General features: G+C 38.6%; 1 protein-coding gene across 1 annotated transcript in view; it reads left to right on the forward strand.

Annotated features, from left to right (window-relative positions):
- The first annotated feature begins 466 nt into the window (after positions 1–466).
- CDKL5 (cyclin dependent kinase like 5) overlaps positions 467–26,445 on the forward strand; it is a 132,455-nt gene continuing 106,476 nt past the window's right edge. The window contains exon 1 of the mRNA XM_041399951.1: positions 467–519. The gene's annotated coding sequence lies outside the window, so the exon portion shown is untranslated. The remainder of the gene's footprint in view (positions 520–26,445) is intronic.

Consider the following 26,445-nt stretch of genomic DNA (forward strand, 5'->3'; position numbering starts at 1 on the left):
TTCTGCGGAATCCCCCGCACGAAAAGCCCCCTGCCCCCTCCCTGCTAGGGAGGGACACATCCCTCACAGCCGTGCCCCGCTGCCGGGGGCTGGCCCCCGCTCCTCCACCTGCGGAGGTGTCCCCCCGTCCCCCATGACCGGGCCTGTCCCCGGGACCGCCCGGCGCGACCCCCGGGACGGCGACCCCGGGGACCGCGGCCGCGCCGCCTTCCGCGCCCGCTGCGCGGCAGCTGCGCCTCAACCGAACCGGCCCCGACCGGGGCGGTGCCGGGGGGCGGTGCCAGGGGCGGGGAGACGGGCCCACGGCGAGCTCCTATTGGTCAAGACGGGTATAGGCGTGGCCTAGGACCCACCGATCCTCTGCTATTGGCGGGCGGAGACGTCAGTGCGGGCCGGGGGCGGTTCTGCGGCCAGCGGGGTGGGCTGAGCGCGGCGGGCGGGGGAGCGCAGCGAGGGGGCGGCGGCGGGCGGGGAAGCGCCAGCGGGCGCACCGAGAGCAGCGGCAGCGCCGGAGCGCAGGTAGGGGAGCCGCGCCGAGGGCTCGCCCCGTGCCCCCGCCGCCGTCACCGTCACCTGTCACCGCCCGGCAAAAAGGCTCTTGCCGCTGCTGCGGCGAGGCAACCCCGCGCCTCACCCCCTTCCCTCGGCTCCCTGTCCGTCCCCTGTCCTCCTCAGCCAGCCGCGATTCCCCAGCCGCCGCTGGCGGCCGCCTGCCGCTCTCCTTCCATCCCGCTGGGGCCGGTCGGTGTCTGCGCCCGGCTCCGCTCCCAGCCCAGGTGCTCCCGAGGGGCCGGGAAGGGCCTGGGGGCGAGGCTGCGGTGCCCGGCGGGGTCCGGCGGGGCGCGGGGTCCGCGGCCGCCCCTCTCGGGAGGGGCAGAGCCGGCGGGCGCGGCCCTCCCTCGGTCCCGCCGGTGGTGCCGCGGGTGGGGGAGCGGCCGCCGCGGGATTCCGCCCGCGGGATTCCGCCCGTGAGCCTTGTCTTGCGCGAGCTCTCCCCGCTTCCTCCCTGGTGCCTTCTTCCGTCGCACTGGAAGGGCTTAGGGCTTTTTCTAAAAAATATGCTCCTTAGATTATTATAAATTGGGGGAGGCAGTGTTTCTCTTTTGGGTGGATTTGGGGTTTTTTTGTGGTTCTGGGGCTTTTTTTTGGTTTTGTTTTATTTTTTTTTTAATCAGTCACCCTGTTGCTGAGCTTATGCATTGTCGTGCCAGTTGTGAGAAAACGCACTAGTTGTTCCCAGGTAGGCAGGTGGTGATGGAGAGGGAGCATCAGAAGGGACAACACCCAGGAGAGAAGGCTGCTCCTCACCTCGAGCCGCTAGGAAGATGAGGGATGCCGGGATTCCCGTGGCTGGGCTCTTCCTTGCTTCTGCTCTCAGCTTTCATCTTTTATGTTGGCGGGTGAGCAGGGAAACCTCGCTTGCTGTCCTTGGAGTATATGGAAGGCGAAAGGATTTTTTTCAAGCAGCGTTTTGTGTGTCTGCAGCAATGCCTTTTCTAGGGCTGGAGGAGCAAGAGGCTGAGCTCCTATTCCGTTCTCTTTATCAGTGTGAGGGCTCTGCACGCTGTTGCTGATGCTGAACTACTCCAGCCTTGCTCGCAGGGATCCTCCTGCCTGCATCGTGCAGTGCCGAGCATGGCTGCGGCAGGTAGCTGGCTGAGGCAGCCACAGCCTGCAAGTGCCGTGGTGAAATTAGTAATGATTGTGCATATTCCTGGGTGCCGTGCCTCGGGCGAGGGAAGCTGTTACCTGGCTTGTACTCAGTAGGCTTGTCAGGATGGTAATACATTAGTCACGGTCACATCTGGACGAATCATTTATTACTAATACGTGTTTATCTAGTAAAGATTTGCGAGGTCTCAAATAGGCTATAAGAGAATGTACGACGGAGGAGGTCTGGGAAAATCCACTGGCACACTGGTAAACGCAGATCACAAGTGCTTCTGCAGTATTGCATGAGAGAAGTTTAAAATTGTCCTCTTAGTTTCTTTTGTTTTCCTCATGCCTCTCTGCTGTTTTCAGAGGATTGTTAAGCACCACCAGCTTCCAGTGTGATGAAAGACCAAGTTGTATGCGGCCAGCTGATACTGGCTCCTTGGCTAGTAAAATCTACAAGTCCCACTTTATTTTACTATCTGTGTGTACACTTAACTATTTAGTTCCCAGATGCGGTGTAAGTGTGTGAAAATTTAGCATTTCAGATTGTCTTCTGGGTTTGCCTAAAACAGTGTGATCATTAAGATTGTTCTTGTTTTAGTGTGTGCTTTTAACAGCAAAAAGACCTGCAGCTGGTGAATAAAAAGCAAGCTTTTTATAAAATATATGTGTGTAGTAGAAGCACGAAGTGCCATTTTTAATAGGTGGATTAGATAAGAAAAGTATTGCCCTTTTCTATTGTACAGACTTAAATACTACCTCTAGTTGTGTGGGTGTTCAAAATTTCTCTCATTTTGCTCATCCGGCAGTAGGAAAGAAAATCTCCCCCTTTCTACTTCTGGCAAGATGTTCTTCTAGGAGAGATCTCTTGCCTCAAGAAGCCTCCACATTGAATAACTCTTAGGAATATGGCCTTGTTTCCCAGTATTTACCTAAAACTGTAGTATTTAGATAATAACATCAGAATTGTCAAAATCTTGGTTGCCTTGATTTAGCTCCTTAGATTTTTCCAGCATGCAGAAGAACTGGATGGCACATTACCAGTGGGGAAAGACTATGTTTTGTAGGCACATGGAAAAATCTAAAGCTGTAGAAATCAAACGTTGCAAGGAGCAAACGCTATACCGTGTTTTAGATATTTTAGAATTAATTTCAGTGGGTGTTGGACCTGCCATTACCTGCTGTTGAAAGCAATTATCTTTAAAAGTACACATGTAAAAAAATATTTGCATTGTGCTCTTTTTTTAAACTTTAACTTAATGTGGACAGTTTTAGTTAATCTGATGTATAATCCATGGTTAATTTATGTTAAAGAATTTTTTTTAACATTTTAGATTGGAATTTTATGGAAGCTGAAACTAGATATTGTTTGCACTCCTTTTGTCTGACTTTAAAATGAGAGTTATAATAAACCTGTTAATGTAACTGATGTGCTCTGGCTTAGTTTTCAGAACTTGGTGTTGAAACAAGGAACTTGCAGATCCTTTTTAATGTTGTCATAGATCTATCAGTTTATTTTAAAAATAATGGGGGAATAAATAGACTTGGAGATTTGAGTACTGAAATGCATACTCAAGCTGTATGTTCCTAACAAAAACCTTGAGATAATACATTTCATAAGCCTTCTTTACCAGTGAAGCAGCAGCTACAGAGAAGTGTAAAAAAACTGCATGATCAGTATAAAGACAGCCTCTTTATAAAATAGAGGTTTGTGTTAGTTTGGTGGAAACTTATTGGAGCACTGATCTAATTAACATCATGTTCCGGTATTTAAAGGGTGGTTACAAAGAAGATGGAGACTCCCTTTTGCAAGGAGTCCTATGGAAAAGATGAGAGGTGATGGCTATCAGTTATTCCTGGGGATATTCCAATGGGACATGAGAGGAAAATTTTCACAATAGAAGCAATCAGCTGAAGGAATAATCAATCTTCCCAGGAAACTCTTGGTTTCCCCAACACTGGACACTTGCAAGACGCAGCTGGAGAGGGTCCTGGGCCATCTTGTCTAGACTGTGCTTTTTCCAGGGAAGGTTGGGCCAAATGATCCTTGATGTCCCTTCCAGCCAGGTGTTCTGTGAACTGTTATCCCAGGCTGGCCTTACAGTAGCAGTGGCTCCTTCTGTTGTTGTGTGGAGCAAGACCACGAGTGGGAGGAGAGCTAAGACTGGTAGTACAAGGTAGAATAACAGAATAATTTCTGTAAGAAGAAAACACCCTGTCTGTATATATTGAAAAGTCAGTTCAGTGCTGCTATAAAAATAACTATTTGTAATAGTAACTATATATGGAAACTCTTGGAAGCTGCTCACATATAAGCACTGGCTTTCACTCTCTCTCAAACATGTAACAGCAGTAGGAATCTAGACAGAAGGGACCGAACCAACAGTTTTTCCTAGGTACTATTTAACTTCTATCTAGGATATGAATTATTATTTATGACATTTTTTTTGGTTATGTGCTTATTGTGTGCAAAGCATGAACATGGGTCATGAAACAGTAATGAGAGAGAACTACACTGGAAATGTGTTGACCTGGAGGATAAATGTGTAATTGTGAACTGTGTGCTCATCATGTGACAGGAACAAGAATGCCATATATTTGTCATAATTTCTATTTGAGAATTTGAAAGAATTTTAGTATTACCCATGAGCTAAACCTATAAACTCTAGATTATTATCTTGATTTTTACTTCAGAACATTCTGATGTTATTTCTAACATGAGAATGATGAGTGTTTCTAATATAATAAATAATAGAATTAATTTCCTGGTTCCAAATTTTGTATTTTAACTCTGATACTCTAGATTAAGATTTGTTTGAATGGTTATACCAGCTTTCTGCATCGGAAGCAGTAAGCATTAATTTTATAATATAAATTAAAACAATACGTAAATGGAGGAAATCACTGTTACAACATCAACCCTATTGCTGAGTCTGTGCAGTTTCATAATATTAAATGTGGATGAAGGAAAAATGTTACAGGTCTGAATGTTCACAAGACTAATGTATTCAGCTTTTAACTATTTTTTAAATTTAGAATATGGTAATGTATTTCTTTGTCACTGTTAATGAAGATATTTTAGCATGGCAGAAGTAGTTGTGTTAAATATCTTGACTAAGTCACAAAGAAAGAACAAAACAAATGTAAAAGGTGCTGCATGTCTTAAACTGTGTTGCTATAGAAATATTGCATATAATTTTTTCCTTCCTTTTCTGAAGCCACTGTGGGCATTTAATTGGAAATAGGTTAGCTTTCAGAGAACTTCCATGACTGTTTCCTTTAGGCAAAGTAACTTTCAGAAATGAATGTATGGGCTCTCAAGTTAGTTGTGTTCCTCTTCTCAGTCATGTGAAGTTTGAGACATAAGTTACATTTAGCTGATGTGGGGTAAAAATAATCTATTGATGTGTTTTAAAGTGAGGAAAATGCATATGGATTAGCAATGGTTATTATATGATGACACTCTGTGATACTGAACTGTTAGATCCCCAAAAGCTTTTAATTCTAGCTTCAGTGTAATTAGATTTATTTTTCTAACATCTCTTCAGCAGTGATGTTTGTGTTCTCCAGTTTGGCTTCAAATTTGAATTCTTAATGCAGCCTTTTAGTGTTGGAATTGCCTACCAGCGTCTTGAAATTTAATTTAGTTATTTATTTATAATAATAGGATAACTTAATTAACACTGACACTTATTTGGAAAAAAGAATATAATCTTAACCTGGTGATGCAGTTGCACTTAAAAGAAATACTGGCCTGGCAATATTATTAAAAAAAAAAAAAAAAACAAAAACAAACAAAAAAAAAACAAACAAAAAAAACAGGAGGGGAGAAAAACCCCAAAGTGTGAATCAATTTTTAACTAAATGTTCAGTATGCCAGCCAAATAGAGCTCCATTATTTTGGTAAATTGTATCACTGTCTCTGTTAATGTGTTCTTACAGATGAATGTAGTAGTTCAGATGTTGATGGTAACACACTGCTGTATTCCTGAAGGAAGGGGAGGATGTGGCTGCAAGGTTCAGTAGAATTCAATATGTATTCAACTATTAAGTATCAAAAAAATCTTTCTTGGAGCTCAAGTATGAAACCAAAACTTTTTTCACTCCTTTCTTCTCTTCATAAATAGGTGTCGGTGTTTAAAAGTCATCCTGTATTGTAGGAGCTGTACTTTTCTTAGTGAATTTGGAGAAACAGATTACACTTAATATGATTTCTGTATAGAAGTACATTTTGGCTGACTTCATCATCACATTCGGAGAAGTTGGGATCCTAAAATTGATTTTTTAAAATTCCTTACTAAATTCATGATTCTCTGGGATCACTATCTGGTGTAGAAACACCCAGAGTTTTTCAGTGTGTTTAGTTTGCTTGGAGTTAGTGCTTATGAAGTGAGCAACTCCTCAGCTGTAAAATCCCACTTTATATGCAAAGTAAGCCAATGTACATCATTGAGGGCTTTTCAGTCTCATCACTTCCTGACTTTGAGAGGGTAGATCCTTCTGTTTGGCCTGTATGTGATATTCTGGGTGATATTTTAACTTGTTAAACCAATCTGATTTCATGGCTGCAAAGTAACTGCCAGCTTTTTAAGCTTTGTACCAGCAAGCGGGACTTTGTACTTCTATATATTTGTTTTTAAAACACAGAATCTTTCGAATTAAACTTGGTAGCATAGTAAATTTTTATTTATAAGCTTTTTACTTGCTGCTATATTTCCTAATCTTAAGAAAGTCATATTTATTTTTTTGTGTATTTTTCATGTAATTCACTTCTCAAAGGCTCCCAGTGTTCACCTGAGCATACGTCAGCACTGTGCTGGTGTAGAGCAGAAGGTGCAGTGTACCCTGAGTGCTGGGGGCTCATGATGCTTGGTGATGTGTGCTGCTCTTCTTCTCTCCCTTTTCATCTGGATGCATTTCTAGGTGATGGTGAAGAGAATGGTGTTCTGGTGGAAGATCTGTAGCAGACAAACTTCAGAAGTCTGCTGGAAGGATTTGGCTATTACCCTCTGCTGGCTCTTACTCTTATCAGGCACACTGAGATTTGTTGTATCTTGCATGTTGCAGCATATCATGTTAATTGCAGGTTTGTCACATTTTCAATGAATAAGTGTAGTGTAGTTTGATCATGCTGCTTCTTCTTTTGAGATGGTGAGAGTGGGGGGTCTTTTTGTTTGGATTTTTTTTGGTTTTGGTTTTTTTTTTTGGTTTTTTGTTTCTTTGTTTTGTTTTTGGCACTGGTTGGTTTTGTGTTTGTTTTTGTAGGCTGCATATTCAGCTGTTACCTGAAATATTAATAGCAAAACCGAGGTGCATGGAAGGTGGGGGCATGCTGTAGTCAGCTGTTGCTAAAGCTCTTCTTTTCAGACCTATTACACTTGTTCTGAATTCTTGTTAACCTGCTGTGTTCAATAAAACTTTCCAGTAGCTAAAAACAGATTGCAGGACAAGTTTCCTTTTCGTTTTTTGATTTTGAACACTTGGCAGCATTTTGTTTATTCCCTGGAGTCACTTAAACCCTGTCTACAAATATTTGAGCACATGGTGAGTTCAGCATGTGTTTGACTTTAGTTGCATTGCTTTTAAAGGATTGTGTGCAGGATTAAGGCCCATCTGACTTTGTGACCCCTTTCAGAGGTGAAGAAATCTTAAAGTTGTCAAAACATATAGCATCTTATGTAGTATATGAAACTGGTTTTAACATATCTTCATTGATATTTCAAGTTGATGTTGTTCAAAATAGTTGGTAGGCATACTGGAAGCTCTTCAGCATTTCTTATGTTGTGTAAATATAAATGTAATGATGATGAACAGGCACAGGTTTATAATGCATTAAGATGAGTTTGCTTTTAATGTTATATACCATTTGAGATGAAAAATGGTTTATTGTGTTCATGGGTTATTTATAGATAGGATTATTCATCCAAAAGTTAAAGCTGTTTGTTAGTCAAAAACTAGGCAATTGTCATAGCAGTGACAGTAGCTGTTACTAATTTTCAATTGTGAACCTCACAACGTACACTACTTTTAAATATAACCTTTTTTTATTGCAAGATGGGTGTTTACTGAAATGAGGCTGTATGTATTAATAAATATAGAATACTTCCTCTCCAACTTTCTGCTGCTGTTTTTACTAGGATTGCGTAGGGTATTTTGAAGTGATAATTAACATCAGTGATGGAAAAGGGCCCTCAGGAGGTTTTCGAGGTAGACCTTCTGCTCAAAAGCAGTATTTTCCTAGAAGTATGTTTATTCCTAAAATGTCAGTAGGAAGAAGTTGTGTAAAACTAAATTATTCTTCTTTTTCTGGGGAATGAACACGCTTCCCTGCTCAGCTCATGGTAATGACACTGTTGCAATATTTTCTTTTGAGCACTTGAAAAGAGAATTCTAACTAAAACAAAGCTGATGTCTTCGGTGCAAGCAGGCTTTCCCCCCTCTCCCCTTTTCTCTTGGCTCTGATCTGCCTCTGTTTTTGTTCCTACTCTTGATCTACCACATCCACAATGTTGCCATCAGGTTGTTTGCTTAACCTCTGCAAAAATGCCTCCAGTCTTCCTTGCCTTGCATGTTGGACAAGGAGGGAGTATTCCCAAATCCACCACTCCAGACGTGTACACACAGTATGCTGTTATCTACCTACACCTATAAGCTTTTTAAAAAACCCAAAGAAACCCTCAAGTCGCCTCACCTTAACTAATCCTTTTATGAAAACACCTACAAGAATCTGTGCTGGCTTCAGAAGTTTCATGCTTTATAAAACTTCAGTCTACCTTATGGACCTCTTCACGCTTTCCTGATCCATCTGTTCATCTAGCACAGCTTCTTCTCTATCCCTTCACACAATCTTAGGCTGTTGAGATGCAAGACGCCTTTGCAGATCCTTTAATTGGTAGTAGTCTTTATTTTTACTTCTCTACTTCTTTTTGTATTTCTTGAAAAACAAAACAGGACTCCCCCCTCCCCAACAAAAGAAAAAAAGGAAAAAAAATGATGAACCTGAAAAAAAACCACCCCAAAAGCTCATGCTTTTTTTCTTCTTTTGTTGCTGGCATTATTATTACAAAGGATGTTTCAAATTACATGCCATTATAATGTTTTTATGCAACCATTCTTTTTCTCCTTAACTGTGAAATCTTGTTTGTGTACAGCTTGTGTTTGAAGGCAGTTATTTATGGAGCACTGTGGCTGTATATCGTGATGTACAGTCAGGAATGTGTTGATCTGGTAAGTCTACAGGCTAAAGCTACTACTTTGTGCTCTGTAGCCTATTATAAAACAGAAAACCTTGAAGTGGGGAGTGGCTAGTGCTGATGAAATGCTTTGTGGAACAGGTGGGACTTCAAAGTTTTATTTTAGTTTGAGGGAAGGTTGCTTATGCAATTGTTCCATCTGTCCATCCATCTGTCCATTAGCCTGTCCTCCCACCTGTCAGTAACTTCTGAACTGCTTGCCCAATTCCAAGTCAACTTCGGCAGAGGGGCCGTGCTCTCCAGCCCTGTTGCATGTACAGGTCTGACAGAAACAGGCAGGTGGTTAGAGAAGAGACTGGGCAAGAAAAGGGGAACCCCAGTCTGTGTGTCTGTGGCTGGCCTGTAGTAATAACCACCATGGCATTTGCTGCCTTCTGCTAGGCCGGTGTGCAGAGGGAAGGTCAGATGGAAAGTGGGAGAGCCATGATGCTGCTGCAGTCGGTTATTGCATGGGCATGATGGGAGGCATGTTACAGGGGTGATAATTTGGGGATGTTATTGTAGGTGGGAAGCAAGGGTACTCTCATGGATGGTCATGGGACCCTGTGGGAGACCTGTTTGATGGTCTAACTCAGGTTTTTAAAGAACTTCCTCTCTTTAAGGAATTGGGGAAAGAGCTGCTGGGCTTAGATCCGTCATCAAGAGCAAAGGGGAATAGGTGGCATAGAAAACATCGTCTGGTGTATGTGGGTAAGAGGTGGTGCATATCCTATAAAGTCAGTGACAGAAATGTGAGCTTGATGAAGGAAGAAGACTGTCAGCCAGCCAGAAGGAACTTCAAATACAGATATGAGGGGGATTAGAGAGAAAAGAGGTGCTGTAGCCCAGCAAATCAAATTGAAATAATTGAAATATTTCTTGAAAAAATTGGAGGGCTCAAATGTTTTTTCAGCAGAGGATTTAAAGAAATCTGTAGCTTCAGGACAGCAAATGTCTTGCTCAACTCTCTTTAAAATCTTTACTACTGGTATAAATAAAACCAGACTTCAGTACGAAGGTGACAGTGTGGGATGCCCACAATAACAGTAGCAAAACAGTGTTTTCAGAAGGTGAACAGTGACTCTGCTTTTCCCAAGCAAATAGCTATTCCTGTCATTTGGAGATAATTAAATCTGTTTCAGTAAATTCTATACACATTGACGTTTTAGTTGCCTAAAGCTCTGTGAGTGAACAACATATTTGAAAAAAAAAAAAGTCATGGCCTTCCATCTATTAACCTAGTTGTTTTTCAGTTGCTTCTGCTGACTCAATAATATTAAGTGATGTAACTCACAAGAAAAAAAATCAATGAATATTTGTAATTAATGTATTTGAAACTTAAGATTGTTTTAACTATAAGTTTGGATGCTTGGAGATGTTTGGTTTTGTTGGTTTATTTTTCTTTCTGAGATAAATCACATTTGCTTATATATATCACTGTAAAATACAGTGATTAAAATTGTATTGTAGATAATATGTATGGATGAGGGGAGATGGGAAGATATTTGTGTTAAGGTCAAAGTCTGCTCGCCTTTGATCATTCAAACTACTGAACAGCCCTGGAAGGCTTGGAGGCCAATCCTGTATTTTTCCATACCAGTAAAATGGGTGACCTTTTGTTTGACTGTTCCAGTTATAGTCACTTAAAATAACATTTGAGCTATTGTTGGCTATTTCACTGAGAATGGAAGGCAGATCAAGCTTGTTATCTTGCTGCTCTTCAAAGAAATTAAAAGAGGAGGTATGCTGTCCTTAAAGAATTAGTCTGCATAAAGCTTCATTGCTAGCGAGAAGAGATTGTTCACTTATTGAAAAAATAAATAGACTGTTTACACTAGCAAATTTACATTCCCAACTTAAAATCAATGGGTAATTTTAAAAAAACCTAGTTCTTACACCTAGTTCTTCTTTTGAATAGCTCAGATTTTAAAAGAATTTATTAATAACATTGTAACTTTCACTTCGTGACTATCAAAGTATTTTGGAATTTTTCTTACTCCTTTCTGATATTTTGATGACTTTTTAAATCTCTTTGTAACTTGTGAGGTGCAGAAATAGTTACAACAAATCGGTTCCCACCAAATAGCTCGAATTGCCAAGTCCTATGCACTTCTAGCAATTTAAAACCAGTCAGATCCCCAAATTTGGGAAATAACTTCTAGTATTGGATATACAAGGTTGATGGTGTAGAGAAGGAACGTTACGAATGCATGAAAATAAGAATGTGTTTTTACACGGTTGAATCTCAAAGGTAAGGGCTGTATGATGGGACCCCAGCCTAATCTGTGCTTCTGGAGGTTGCTGTACAGATGAATGACCTGACCACTTCCACTTTCTACAGCCTGTTGTGAATGTAGGTAATAGTTAGAAAGGAAAATAGAGTGTATTTCCTACCCTTAAAGCTGGTTTTGCATACAGTGCTGAGAATGAAATAGTTGAAGCTGGGTTGCAGTAGTAAAATGGAAGCAGGGATGAAAATGAGACTATTCTGTTGAGCATATTTACAGATTTTTCATCTGCTGTGAAGCCCTGACATGGAGAGACACGTGTTGGGTGATCTGGAAGACTGTGTGCATTATTCTGGGCCATGTGGTTGAGAAGGGTCTGGTACAAGGCTGTGGTGAGAAGTTGCCCCTGTGGATAAGGCTCCCACTGGCCTGGAGTGTTCCTGCTCGAGGTGGAACACCAGGTGAGCTGAAGTGCTCAAGTGTGGTATTATACTATGGATAGCAGTCCTTGTGCTGTGTTGCTAATGTTAGAGAGAATATGTTGTGCTAAAGGTTTAAATTGGGGAGCTGCAGATTCAGTTTGATGTTTAAAGTGTGGGATTTGACAGCTTGGTATGTAGCATATATATTGGTGCGTTGTTAATTTACATTTTTTTTAAATTATTTCATGGTTCATTCATATCCCTTGGGATGAAAAGCCAGTACACCTGTGAGGCTGAAATAATTGGATCTTATTTGAGGTGCAATGATAGATAAAGATTAAAATGGACCTCTAGGATCAATTACATTTGTGTGAGACATGGTAAATTTTTTCCTAACTTCCTTTTCCTTCTCTAATAGACTTTGCCATTTTATTGAGGAACTGCAGGACAGATTAAATTACATATGGCTCACTGTGGTGGTGAAGTTCTCTGCTGTAAGTCAGAAATAATTCTGAACGTGATGTGAATTGCTTAATGTCTGCAAATGCCTGGTAGTTACACAGAACAGATTTTTGGCTTTGTACCCCAGCAGAAGTGACATCATAGTATGCTTTAACCTGAAGTTTGACTCTAGAAGGAAAATAATGAAAGCTGAGATCTTTTTCAGTGTTTGATAACCCTGCTTTTTCAAGTCATATGTTGCAAGCAAAAGCACAAGGATATTACTGCAGTGTAGTGTGTGCTCACATTTGGGTTCTGTAGGGCTACTGGTAGAACAGTAAATGGTGCTGAGCACCTAAGTATGTGTAAGCTAGATAATGCCCTGTCATGTGTGCTTTAAGATTGACTTGATGAGTACAAAAAGCTACAAAATACATCATTAATGCTCTGCAGTTTTATTATAAATCAAGCTATTAAATTATTTGTTACAAAAAATCAGATTATTTTGAATTACAGAATGCCTTAATGGAATATTTAAGTAACAAATAATACCATGCTAAGAGCTTATTTTCTCCTGATTGTTTTTGTTTGTTTGGTTTTTGTTGTTGTATTTTAAATATGCCTAAATGTGTTGTTTTTAAAATATGTTTAAATACATGAGCTGAAGAGAAATTGTCCGAAAGGTATATGGATTACTGCATCATCAAAAGATGTTTTTAAATACTGTTCAGGAAAGTCATCTGGAATATGTACATAATGAAATACTTCAATTTGATAAGTCTTTTTCCATTTTCTCTGATTAAATGAAGACAAGTAGACATTCCCTTTAAAATATTGTTCCTTAACAATACAGGATAAAGTAATGGATGTTGTGTTTATCCCTTTTATTTTAACTCAAGATGCTTTCTAATAACTCCATCTGAGGAAAACAATACTGCCATTTAATTAGAAGCCAAAGGAAGAGGAGAAACAGCTCAAACTAATCTAAAAAAAAAGAGATGAAAGCAGAGGTTGATCAATTGCACTGCAGTACCTAAGAGAAATGTAATGCTTCTGAAGGAGAAACATATAAAATAAGTTTTCAAATTGATTTCAAGTTAAGATGTCAGTAGTGGGGAGGGGGGCCAGAAAACTGTGCATGTGCCAGTGCTAGCTATTTATGGTACAGTTGTGACTGGAGTGCTAAAAAAGGTGAATATAAGTCAAGGCAGCAACTCGACTCAATTCCAGGTGAGTAAGTTCTAGGGTGCAGCCATTGACTAAGCCTTACTTTGGTTCATTACTATGTACCCAAAATACTGTGAACCCAGCATACCTGAATTAAACTCTAAACACTGTTATACATGCATCCTTATGACCCTTCCCTTTCACAACAGAAGAATTACATGGAAACAGGAATTTGTCCTTTGGTAGTGAGAAACAGATTTAGTTCAAGTGTTGAATAAATAAGAGTGAGTTACCTGCATTTGTTCTATGATGAAAGCTGTATGTTTTCTATCACATTTTTGAGAGTCCCTGTTTCCATACTAGTACTCTGAGAGCTTTTTGTTTAAAAGTCTACTAGAATTGTGGGATATAAAACACTGCCCCTGTGCCTTCAAGGAGTTTAGGTAATAAAGCATTGTGTACCGTGGTATAAATGACTGACCAATTATTCAAAGTTAAGTGGTGTAAATAAAATATATTAAATTTGGAAAGAGTGGAAAAAAATAAAAATCTGTGCTGTATAAGGAGTTGTGCTGAGCATGACCTGAAAATATACTTTGGTTTCCATGAATGGGCTTATTTAATTGCCTTGTTTTGCATGTGTTCCTTTAAGAGATTTGTGAAACCAGGTGGAGAGATACAAACTGGAGCAAACCTTGAGAAAACAGAAATCTGTAGCATACTCATGCTTCTTGGTATAAACTGTGAACATTATGGTCTGTATCTGAAGTTGCTATGTGGTTTTCACCTTTGTTGCTTGGCTCTGATCACCGTGGCACCTTTAGTCTTTTATTCCCCACTGTTCATGTGCTGTTGCTTATACAATTTTAAGGTAAAAAAGTGGTCAGTATTTTCTTTGGCACTTAGTTGTAATGATTTTAGTTAAACAGTAGCCCTTTTGTAAAATAAACAACATAATTTTCCCTAATTATCTGGTAATGCTGTTAACTATCCTTCTATTGTAAGTATTTTTTGCAGCAGAGGCACTGCTTAATGGAATCAGAGCTGAAGGATGTGAACAGCAGTAGTTTTTGTAGTTTTTATCTATTCTACTTGTACCAGAAAGCAGAGGTTAAGTGGAAATGAGATTTGCTTATGCCTATACTGAGAAGACATTTTAGATAGATGTTGCAGCTTTGTCAGTGGCATAAGATGGGATGTTCTGAGCACTCCTCAGTGTCCCTTCTCCTATCTCTGTACACAGGAAGTTGTTTGGAACTCCTTAATTTTCTCCTTTTTGATAGTGGAGTTCTTGGTTCAGCGTTGAAGAATACTGAATAGAAATCAAATCTAAAAAGTCTCCCTAGATTGTAGACTGCTTTTAAGATAGAATACTAAGGTATGCTGGGCTCTTTTATTCAGTGATAATTGTCATTTCTCCCTAAAGTTCCTGTAATGTCCTTCACTGTTTTGTCCATTTGTATTAAAGAAATTAAAGCTATTCAACTGCATAATGCATTTGTTCTTCTAACTGGGACACAAAACCCCACTATGTTTTCAATATTTTTCCCTTGAAGACTAAAGGCCTGGTAGTAATTAAGTCATAATTGCATAAACTTTACATTTCTAGCTTGGCAGTTAAGTTGTACTTATGTAAAAATAAAGAAAATAAAAAGCAAAGCAGTAATTGATGAATGAGGTGGTAGGATGTGGAAGTACCAAGAGGGGAAGCATTGAAACATTTCTTCTGGGACTGGGGGAGAAGGGGGATGTGTGTTGCTGTTGTACATCTATAAACACATTTAAAAATACAGTAATGCAGAAACAGCAGGTAACTTGCTTTTTCAGTAGTGGGAAATACACCTTTAATGAGATCTGCTCTTCCACTCTTGTTTTGCAGACAGCCTAAGCTCTGTAGTTCTTCAGTTTTCCAGTGTGGATTATTCTGTTTGGTAGGCTTCTACAGTTCTGAAATTTTTGGGGGAACTTCTGCAAATGTTGTAGGAGCTTAGAGAGGAAAGAGAAAAATTATGATTAGCAGAAAATCGTGGTGAAATAGCAAGATCTACACTTCTGTGGGTTTTTTACCATTTGAGAACTTCATGTTTAGATGCCAGCTGTGTGCTGTATTAAACAGAAAAAAGTCTGTCTGCACTTCATTTATGTTCATTTTCACTAGAAGAAAACAAAAGTGTCAACTCAATTCAGTCAATTTCTGTTTCTCTGAAGTTTCAAGCCCTGTGTAACCGTGAAGTGAAGCCTACCTATTTTTAATTTTTTCCTTAAACAGCGTAACATTCTTATAAATAGTGCACTTGTATGTTAGAGAAATACTGTGCATATGGTTTGTAAACGTAAGATGATCTTAAGAGAAATCTTTAGTATGCTATGTGGCGTTTTAATATTTTTGGTTTTTTCTTTCTCTGCCTAGTTTTATTCCTCAAATAGGGTTTTGAAGCTCTTCAGTTGAAGTACTAAGAAAACGTCTTTTGAAATTTATAGTGGACTATGTCTTATCAATTGAACAAAAGGGAAAAAAAAGGACTGAAACTAATTAGCTAATTGTCTCTTATTCTAGCTGATGTTCTAACACTTACCTTTAGGTATTTGCAATGCACAGTCACATTTTGAAGAATGAAAAAACACTGTCCTTGGTATTTTTGTTGAAAGATGTGCCTGTGATAGCTTATCCATAATGGTGACAGTAATAAAATGAAATGCTGAACTAGAACTATTCCCCAAAGTCTTATTTCCTGTCAAATATCCCAGAAAACATAGAATGGTGCAAGGTGTGTATTCCAAATTAACTGAAGATGCTGATACTCCAGTGCTTGTTTCAGATGAGACAATAATGCAGTGATCAGGTACTCTGAAAGAGGGGAACATGCAGGAAGTCATTGATCTCTAGAAGACTGATACCTATATGTAAAACACTATCTGTTAGGCTCTGCTGGTGGGTAGGAGGTGTAGGAAGTTCTGCTTTGTTAGTCATCTTCTACATATGGAAGCTCTACTGTTATTCTGCTGCCCTCCCAGTGGCTAGCATCTTAATATATGGTGGAAGTCATGAGATCAGCATCAGCAGGTTTTAAAGCTTATTGACTTTTTGTAAAGGTATATAATTTATGTAAAGGTATATTGATTTTTGTAAAGGTAAAGGTCAAAAGTGGGAATCGTACACCTATGAACTCGTGCTTTCTGTTACTTTCCTGAGAATGAAAAGTCACTGTTACTGCCTATAGGGTTTATTTTGCAGCAGAAGATCATGTGACAGTGTCTTCAATATTAATCTTTTGTCTATGTTTTTTACAACTGGGTCTGTATAATACTTGTTCATGCTGCATATTTATGACAGATAAAGGTGTATTAAAGAAAATGTATTATTTAGGATCAGTTCTTTTTACAAGGCATTTTAATTGGTGGTGAGTGTAAGATTCTGTTGTTAATCATGTTTGTATGCTAATCAATGGAAATAAATTGAAGGAGATGGGAAATACTGAGAGTGGTAGTTCCATATTGTTCTATGCTTTTGTATCAGGTAAAGAAATGCTTTCAAACCAGAAATAAATGTCTTTGCCTTCTCAGGAAGATTTCCATATTAAAACAATTTAATTGTAACCCTTAATGAATGTTGAGATGAATGAATTAAGTAATCTGCACTTCTTAAACTACTGAAAACACCCTATTCAATTTCCATTCTAGTTCAATTTAAACTGATAAAATTACACTTAATAACTATTAGATCAGTTTTACAGAAGCGTAATTCAAAAGACTAATGTCAAAAGGTAATAGGGTTTTTTTGATGTTACAAATCTGAAAAAAAGAGAAAAAGGCATATTAATTATTTGAAGGCATAAGCAGATAGTGGATGTTCTGTTTCTGCTAGTAAACTTAAATGAGAATTAACAACATTAAAAGCTGTTAATTTTTGAAGCAATTGGAAGGAAGAGAGGGAATCATAAAACGTCCTGAGTTGGAAGGGACACACAAGGATCATGGAGTCCAGCTCCTGGCGCTGCATGGGGCACCTTGAGAATCCCACCTTGTGACTGAGAGTGTTGTCAAACACTTCCCAAGCTCTGCCAGACTTGGTGCTGTACCCACTTCCCTGGGGAGCCTGTTTTTGTGCCCATCTACCCTCCCCTCTGGGTGAAGAACCTTTTCCTGATACCTAATCTAAATCTCCCCAGCACAGGACTGCCCCACCCCAGGTGCAGAACCTGGTGCTTGCCCTTGTTAAACTTCATAGGGTTGGTGGCTGCCCAGCTCTCTGATTTGCACAGGTCTCTGCAGGATGTCTCTGCAGGATGTCTCTCCTAGTTAAATTCAACAGCCCCTCCCAATTTTGTGTCATAGGCAAGCTCAGCTTTGTAGACCTTGAATGTAAGTGCACCAAGCTGGCTATTTTCCCTTCTCTACCTGCCCTCTTCTGCTCCCACAGTTCAAATTTGGCATTATAGCTGGATTACTACACTTAAACAGCGCTCTGTTAAAATGAGAATAATCACTCCTGACTAGATGAAGTCATAAGAACACAGAGAAGTTGCAGCTACAGCTATAACTTTAATAATTATTGAAATTTCTGGGTTTCTGTGTTCTTGCAGACAGGTACCACTTGTCAGTGTTTTCAGTATTCAGTGAAAGCAGTCTGAAGACATGGTAGAATGGAATGATTTAATTGTTCTGCACTTGATGTGAACTATTGTGGGTGAGAAATCCTTTAGCCCTGTATTAGTTGCTCTGGCATCCTAACCTTTTCTATTGACAGGTACCCGCTTTAAGTTCTTCAAATAAGGCACATGCTTTGTGCCCTTTCAGTAATGAATGTGACATTTTTAGGAAAAAAATATTTTTAACATATGGTTGATTTATTACTCAGTCATTTTCAATGAACTGTAGTGACTTTTGGTTAGCTGAGGCAGTTTGCTTTTTAGCTTGTTCTGTTCTGTGGAGTGATACTCTTTTTACCACTTAGTAAGGCTAATAGGTTTTTAAGACCTTGAGTAACTACTCTAATGAATTGCTTTAGTCTGCCACAAATCAGTTTATGACCCGTCCAGAAATTTGTGTGTAAGTTTGAGCTAAACTAGGTTTTACTTGCAAATCTGTATTTGGTAGATTATTCTTGTATTAAATTACTCTTCTTGTTACAACTGTCTTATTGTCAACGTGGCATGATATGATGCTCTTTTTAGTTTCTGGGGTATTTTGTTAAATAAACATTGTTTTGTCATTATGCACAAAACAGGGCTGTACTGAAATCTAGATCTGAGAAAGCAATTATCTCACTAGAAGACAGTGAGAACAATGCTGTGTTTGGGGGCTGTGTCTGTATAGGGAGGGTCTCTGGGAGAATATTAAGGGTTGTCCTTTCCTGCTGGTAGTGTTCCTGTGCTATACTCATTATTACCTCTTGGATGTTGTCAGAAACCACATGCTGGATTTGGTAGACTTGTGGCTAATCAAGTGTACTTTTTTACTGTTCTTGGAAGATTGGATCTTAGTAAAGCTCCATTTTTAGGCTGATGACAATACTTCATATAGACTTGTACAATCAGTCAGCAGAGCCACAAATATTTGAAATACCTATGGTCTGCAGGTCTTACTGGTGTTAATGATTTACTTTTGGTTTAAAGAGATAAAGAACATCTAAAGATATGTAGCCTCCACCCCTTCTTTTAAAGAAACAGATGCCATGTTAATGAAAAGTGAGTAATAATTTTTTGAAGCTATGGCCTGTATTCTTTCTGAGCAGGCAGGGATTTTTAGACAAAGGATTTGGTAACCTAGATGTGTTGATACCTACTCTGATTCCATATTTAGCAGGTACATTTTTTAGTGTCACAGATAGGGGTTTTTACTTTCTTCATTTAGAATCTGCATTGGCATCTGAGAGGAAACTTTTTGTCTTTTGGAAAGCACAAGATGAGCCTCAAGGGAAGTAGAAGAACCAGTACTTGGAGAAAGTAGAGGAGAAAGACTGATGGTATATTTCCCTGCTCATTAATTGTAAAGTGGGTAGTAAATAAGCATTTGGCATTTTTTTTTAATTAAGATATTTGGAAGTACTGATGTTTGCCTTTGCCTAGGCTGAGAGTCTCATGCTGTTCACTGTGTGAATTACTGGGTTATTGATGGTTTTGTTTTAAATAGGAAGGTTTAGGTATTTGTTCTCATCTCTCCCAAATCTTTGAATGATTGAGTGTGATAGCAAGGTACTTTCCATTTTCTAATGGTGAATAGTGTATTTGCCTTAAACAATTCTCAAGGAATTCTAGATAAGAAGTTCCCTAACTGAAGTTGTTTGACTCTTAAATTTGCATACTGCATTTATAACGTGGACTAAAGCAGTGTGTTTTGGACAGATTCATAAACTACGGGCAGATGATCATGTGAAGAGGTTTTTACTGTTGCCTCTACCTGCTCTTGCACAATTTTGTATTAGTACTGTGGTGCACTAAAATAATTTTTTGGACACTATCCTGTCTGTCAGCATCTAGCAGATGCCATAAATAGATCACATTTTTTTTAATACAGTGGGGCAATTTGAGGCTCCTGAAAACCTCGGGAACTCTGAGAAAGAGAGAACAATTTTAAAATTCATTATGATGAATTTAATCATCATGATGGAAGAACTGTAAGCAGGTCAGAAGCAATTGTTTCAATGCCAGTTATACTCAATTATGTATCTGGGGAAAGGACTGCAAGTATTATCTCTCTCCCCTGATTTATATTGTTTTATTTGATGTAATATTAAATGTTATAATAGACACATGATACCTACAAGTGGACATGCTTGTACTTGGGATTTTTCCTCCTCAAGTGTCTGTCTGTGAGGAAAAAGTGTTGAGCAGTTCTTTGATATGTGGATGAAATTAGGTAGCCTTTGAATTGTACCATGTCAGTCTAATTGTAAAAAGTAAGTAGTGCAGGCATCAGTTTTCAAACAGTTAAAAAAACTTAAAATTAATCTTATTAGGGCTGTGGTTTTTATTATGCTAGGGCTGGCTGTTCCTGTATGCTGAAATGGGAGAGGGATATTAGAAGGGACCTTGTAAGCAAAGAGTGTTCCCTGGAATCTCATCTTACGCAGTGTGGTGAGTAGGAGAGAGAACAGAATCCAGTCTTTCTTCCTTGATTATAGGAGATCATCCTTTCTGATTTCAACAACTATTGCTCAGTATATTCATATACTCCAGAGAAATCATAAGTATGGTTAGAGTTAAGCAAGCAATGAATAGGCTAAAACCTTCCTGTGGGAATGGAAATACATAGTCTAGTCCTTTTCAGTAACTTCTCACTGAAACCTTTTCTTTGATGTTCTAAGTGTTTCCCCATCCATTCTGTATCTCCACAGCCAATTAAAACTAACGTCCTATGGAGAACCTGAGTCAGTGATGCATTTTTATGTTTGGTTCTAGGTGTGATTTTCTTGCTTGTAGGTCTGAGATTTTTGTTGCATTATATCACTGTTCTCCTAGTTACACTCCACAGTGTTCTGTCTTAGATTTTTAGACCTGACAGGTTTTTTTTGTAATATGAAGTAGAGGATAAGCAGCTAATAAATAATTTGCTACACAAATGAAACCACAAATGAAGAATAATCCACTGGTGAGCTAAACACAGGTAACCTAGAATGTCTTAAAGCGTAATTTCAGGCTGTATGCAACTTCTTCAAGGGGAGTTAAAATTCATCTTGTATCTCTGTTTTATTTCATTGTCCCAAAGGAAGATGACACAGCTCATACTGCTTTTTCCAATAACAAAAGCTAGCCTGGTAAAATAATTTAATTCCTGGGGCCTCTGATAGGGATTTTAAGTGAATGGTCTATTGCTTTAGTATTATTATCATTGTGGTGATGCATCATTGAAACTATTTCAAAACAAATGTTGCAATTGCTGATCCATCTCTTAAAATCTCAGATACTTTTGTATTTCTGTTTGCTAAAGTAACTGCTCCATGACATAACAAATTGGTTAATTTAATGTAGCAAGTGTGGGGAATAAAGAAGAAAGTTATATATTTTTTCTTTATAATTTTTTTTTTATTTGAAAGCTATAAAGACATCTGAAAATTCGGGAAACATCATGTTGCATTGAAAGAGGGAACACACAATTCATATTTTGCAAAACAGGCATCTGAGCCAAGATTAGCAATACAAAGTTTAAGGACTGTCTTAATTTCGGCACATCTGAAGGGACTATGTATGGATAACATAATGATTAGAAAGCTGCTCACTGCCTTGAAGTGTGGGCAGGAGTGAAGGAATATCTCAGGATTGATAAAATCCTGAGATAAAGATTGCTAAAGAGGATTGTGGCAAATTAAAATGTAGGCATTAAACATGGATACTATAGAACAAGCAAGGAATAATAAAATTTTGCAGTGTTCTATTGAATTTGGGCAGTTAGTTTCTGTTGTTGTGTAATACCCTCAGACACATCATGTACTGTAGTTTGACGTAACTCCAAATGTGTCAAAGAATCACAGAGTAGCTGAGGTTGGAAGGCACCTCTGGAAAGCCAAACCCCCCGACCAACAGGGCCACACTGAGCAGACTGCCCAAGGACCATGTTCTAATGATGCTTTGAGTATCTCTGGCATGTGCTCTGCAGCCCCTGGGAGCAGCCTGCTCCTGTTCAGAGCCCTCCTCACCGCCACAGTGCTGCCTTCGCCAGACCTTCCTTTGTGTCAGTCCATGCCCACTTCTGCTTGTCCTTCCAGGGACACCTTCAGAACCCGGGTTTATCTTCTTCACACCCTCGTGTCAGACACTTGAACACTGAGAAGATCCCCATCAGGTCACCTGTGTGACAGAGTCCTTGGCAGCCTAGAGTAGGGTATTGGAAAGTGGCAGTAGCTGCTGGCTCATGAGGCCAGCCTGAACACTCCAGCATTCCTGGAGCTGCTGCCTCTCAGGGTTTTGATTCAAAAACTTTGACTTGTTTGGATTCTTAGAGCAATTAAAAAAAAAGTTATTATTATGTTTTGGATCTTTACCAAGTAAAGATATTTTGAAAAGTGAAAGTTCAAGATTTTTGTGTGTATGAGTACTAAACAAAATCCTGTAACTCTCTTCAAATAACCTTAAAAAGTTATCTGCATGTATACATCCCTGAATTGGTTGCTGTACTTCATTTGCTTTTCAAATCTGAAGGAGAAGAAGATTTCTGTTCTACAGCTTCAGATGAACCTTGCTAATTTTGCTTGGATTCTGCAAGTGCTTTGGATAACTGAGGAGAATTTTGAGTATTTTTTTCTCCCTCAGCCTTGAGTGAAGTTCACAGATGTTGCTGGTGCAGTTACAAACAGCGTTGCTCAGCAGTTCCTAATCTGATCAAACACAGTACCTATCCTTTTCAGTCTCATGAATGCATTGTTCAATCTGCAGTTGGTTAATTATCTTGTAAGCAGTTCCTCTCTAATTCATTGGTAATTTTCTGCTTATTTTCTATTTCCGTGGATTAATCTTCTGAATTAACAAAATGAAAAGAAGAATATCAGAATCTTATTGATTTGTTCTTGATGGTGAAAGTGAATGAGAGTCCGTGACAGCAAACTGCTGGTTTTTCATCTCAGACATGTGAGTTGCTAAAGATTCTAGTCATGAACAAGCCATGTTATTTTTTGTGAGATTGCCATGGTGATCAGGTGGGTTGTGAAGCACACTGAAGAAATAAATACCTTTTCCCAATTTACAAGCTGAGAAGAAAAAGGGAATTTGGGAACTCCTACTAATCTGAAGCTGTCAGGATTTTTTGTGTCTTGCCAGTACCATTCTGCTGTTGGTAAAACTGCGAAGGGAGGGAACACAGTAGCCAGTGTTGTTCTGACAGGGTGAAATTGGCTGACTCTTGGTTTCTCCTGTTTGAGCTTATGGAGTGTTGTTAGTTTGCAGGTGCCTGGAGCTTCTCCAGGTAACTGGGAAACCTTTGTAATCTTCTGCCAGTGTCTTGATTTTTTATCACAGGACTTTGTAGCCATTGCTGGAATTGTGGGGTTTCTCAATGACCATTTTTTTACCAGTTGACCTTCTTGGCCATTTCTCCTGCACCTCTGAAGTGCACACAAACCAAGTAGCATGAAGGGAACATGACCAAAACTCTTTACACTCAGTTGAACATTTTTTTATTATCTCCTCCTTCTGATATAGCAATTGATCCAAGAACTCTTGGATTATGCTGTTATGGAAATTTGCTTGTAATTACTGAGACTCACATGCAAGGCATAATGTCAGTTTCTAAAAAATATGGTGTATTTAAGGTGATCATTATTAGTGTGGAGTAGTACACTGGTCTGTTTATCAGTTGTTGCTGTTGGTACAGAAAGAACTAACTCATATTATTCTGACTGCAGCATTGGTTTAATTTGCTTGATGTCCATTTATTCATGCAATACTCTGCTGTTTAATCCCTAAAGTAGAGTTTAAAGGTATATGGAACTGAATCATATGGAAGGGAAATTATTACAGTAAAAAATACTATATATAGAAGCAGTGAATTAGACTTGAGAGGCTGTGCTAGAGTTGCTGCAGGGAATAATATTATATTTATCATAAAGTTTATTGTTATTGCTCTGTATAGACAAGCTCAGCATGTGTAACAGAAACATAAGCCTTTTAACTTTGGTTTTCTTTCTTAAAATGAATGCTATCCAAGTTAACAAGGCCTTAATGTCTTCCCAGTGAAGTTTGTAGTTTGATCTGTAGAATTAGTAATTACAGTACTGAAGTCATTGAGGTGACTGATTATTATATGCTGGATTTTACAGGTATACATCATGCCAGAAAGGGACAATTTGTAGTTATTTTGAACAAGATAGGTGATTATTTGGATCCCTCAATTTTATATTTTTTTCAGGATAAAGCTGTGTAGAGAAAAATACAAGTGCTGAAGAATCTTCTATAAAAACCAATACCTCGATGGAATGTAGCTTAGTACCAGTTTCCTTGTGTGCTCTGATGCAAACTGATTTGCCTATCACATTGTAGTGGCCCAAGGAGATAAGAACTAAAAGAGATATCAGTGCAGTACAGATGGAGATACAAATATTACTCAGGATTTTGCTGAAATCTGGATTAATGAGAAACAGTATTGACAGTATTTAACTGGTGTAGATGATCAAATGTTTTTTTCTTTTTTCCAAGGCTTATATTTCAAGTTTAAATTTAACTAAGCTGCTAAACAGGTTCCATGATCTATATTTAAGCAATATTTAACAGCTGAGGATGCCAGTCCCAAATACCATTCTTTAAATGGTTGCATAGCATTTCCCTTTTCACAGGAACACAAAGGTAGTTCCAAAATTGAATCTGGTAACTTTAGATTACATAATTACAAGCAGAATTTCTAAATTTTGTTAGGAAAATATGCAGTCACAAGTATTTCTTTTGCTTTCATAATTTGCTGTAGAGATACTCTTATGCGATCCCTCCTGATCATGCTAATAGAGAGTGATGCTAAACCTTAAGAGAAATAAGTGTTGTAGATGAGCACTGAATCACATTTTCTTGGCAGATACACAAATCCAATTACCAATATTAATCTGCAGTGTTAATCCATGAAGGAGAATTGGTTAGTGCTTTTCAGGGTCAGGGAAGCAGCATAGCATCACCCAGAAATGAGTTTTGAAGGCTCTGGTGGGAGAATGTGTCAAGTCTCTGCTTAGTACAAAACAGTATTAAGTGTTTCTTCTCGAGCTGTAGTTTTATTTTCCTTGTGACAGAAGAAAACCTTATTAATACAAAATATTTTAGAAAGCCCAAGAATCTGTGCTAAAAGTGTATGTAAGAGGCTAGAGTTTCTGGGGGCTTATCCCACTGCCAATTTCACTTCTGAAACTTCAGCTCCTTTCAGGTAATCCTGAAAATGTCTTACCAAGTAAGCAACTGGCAGTCTTGAAGTTAAATTACATTCACATCTGTTTTAAGTCTGTATCAGTTTGCTGATCTAAGTTTTGTGGTAAAGAAATCACACCATGCAATGCCTAATGAATTGCAGTACTTCAGAAGGGAGCGGTTCCCCCACCCCATATGTAGGATTTGAAACACTTTATTTGGGTAACTGCTGTTCATTTTACAGGTCGTTATATTTCCCTCTTTTTTTCTGTTGCTGGGCTTTTGTTTGGTTACAGTTCTCCTTTATTTCAGTCTTGCCTGTTGCACTTGAACCAACCAATCACTTCCTGATTGCAGACCTCTCTTCTTTATTAAAATTAGAAAAAGTGTAGTATATCCCTAATATTGCATGAACTGATCTTTTGATTTAATCTGCTTTCTTTTATTTCACTGAGTGAAACTTCTGAAGAATTGATATTTTGCAGGAAAGAAATGCTTGGATAACTGAAATGGGCTTCTTGATATGGCCTTAAACTTGTGGAGAGACAACAGTTTAAGGAATTTATCAAAAAAACGCAAACAACCAAACCCCACGAACAAAAATATCCAAACAAAAAGATCCTGGTTTAGCATGGAAGATGTGGGGGTTTTTAGTTGGATTTTTTTCCCCCCAAGACCACTGCCTGCAATTCTTAGACTCATTTTCAGTATTTTTTTTTAAATTAATTTAAAGATCATGGCATATACATTTTAAGCAGTCTTTTGTTTATCTTGCAGTGCCAGTTTTATTTGTTTCTGAAAGAAAGATTGACACCAGTTCCACATTATAGATCTATCATACTGAATCCATCCCTTTCTGTTTGTCTCAGATCTCTGCTCTAAATGGAATGAAGCCTTCCTGAATATCATGGTTGTCAGCTTGAAATTTGTAAATTTGAGAATTGAATACTGTAACAGTACTCATGTTCTATGATATATACAGATCTGGAGATAAAAAGTGAGATTTCTTGGTTTAGAATAGATGTTGATATATATATATATGTGGGAGTTTCCAAACTTCTTTTTAAAAAGTGATGTTTACTTAACAAAGATACAAAAAGAGTAAATTGAAACATCTGGTCTTGCTACCTCTTCAGATGTTTTTGGGTTTGTTGGGTTGGGTTTTTTTCAGTGCACAGGTCTGGAACTCTCTATAATTAAGGTTTCCAAAGCTTCCTCTTTGGATCCTACTTTTAAATTGCTTATAACTTTTGCCAAATGCATCTGGGCTATTTTTTTTTCTTCCCTCCACCCTCCTTATATTGGATGACTACCTCATTATTATTTTATGGATTTTCATGTGGTTTAGTTCTGACTCTTATTTAATTTAAGCCAAAACAGTTAATTGTTGAAAAAGAAGCTACTTCAGAAGTAAAAAAAAAAAAAATAAAAAATCAAAGTTTTCTTTTAAAGTGCTGTTAAATATCTAATAAGGGATGGAAGA

The sequence above is a fragment of the Onychostruthus taczanowskii genome, unplaced genomic scaffold, assembly GCF_017590055.1.
Source record: "Onychostruthus taczanowskii isolate IOZ18803 unplaced genomic scaffold, ASM1759005v1 scaffold17, whole genome shotgun sequence".
NCBI classification, from domain to species: Eukaryota; Metazoa; Chordata; class Aves; order Passeriformes; family Passeridae; genus Onychostruthus; species Onychostruthus taczanowskii.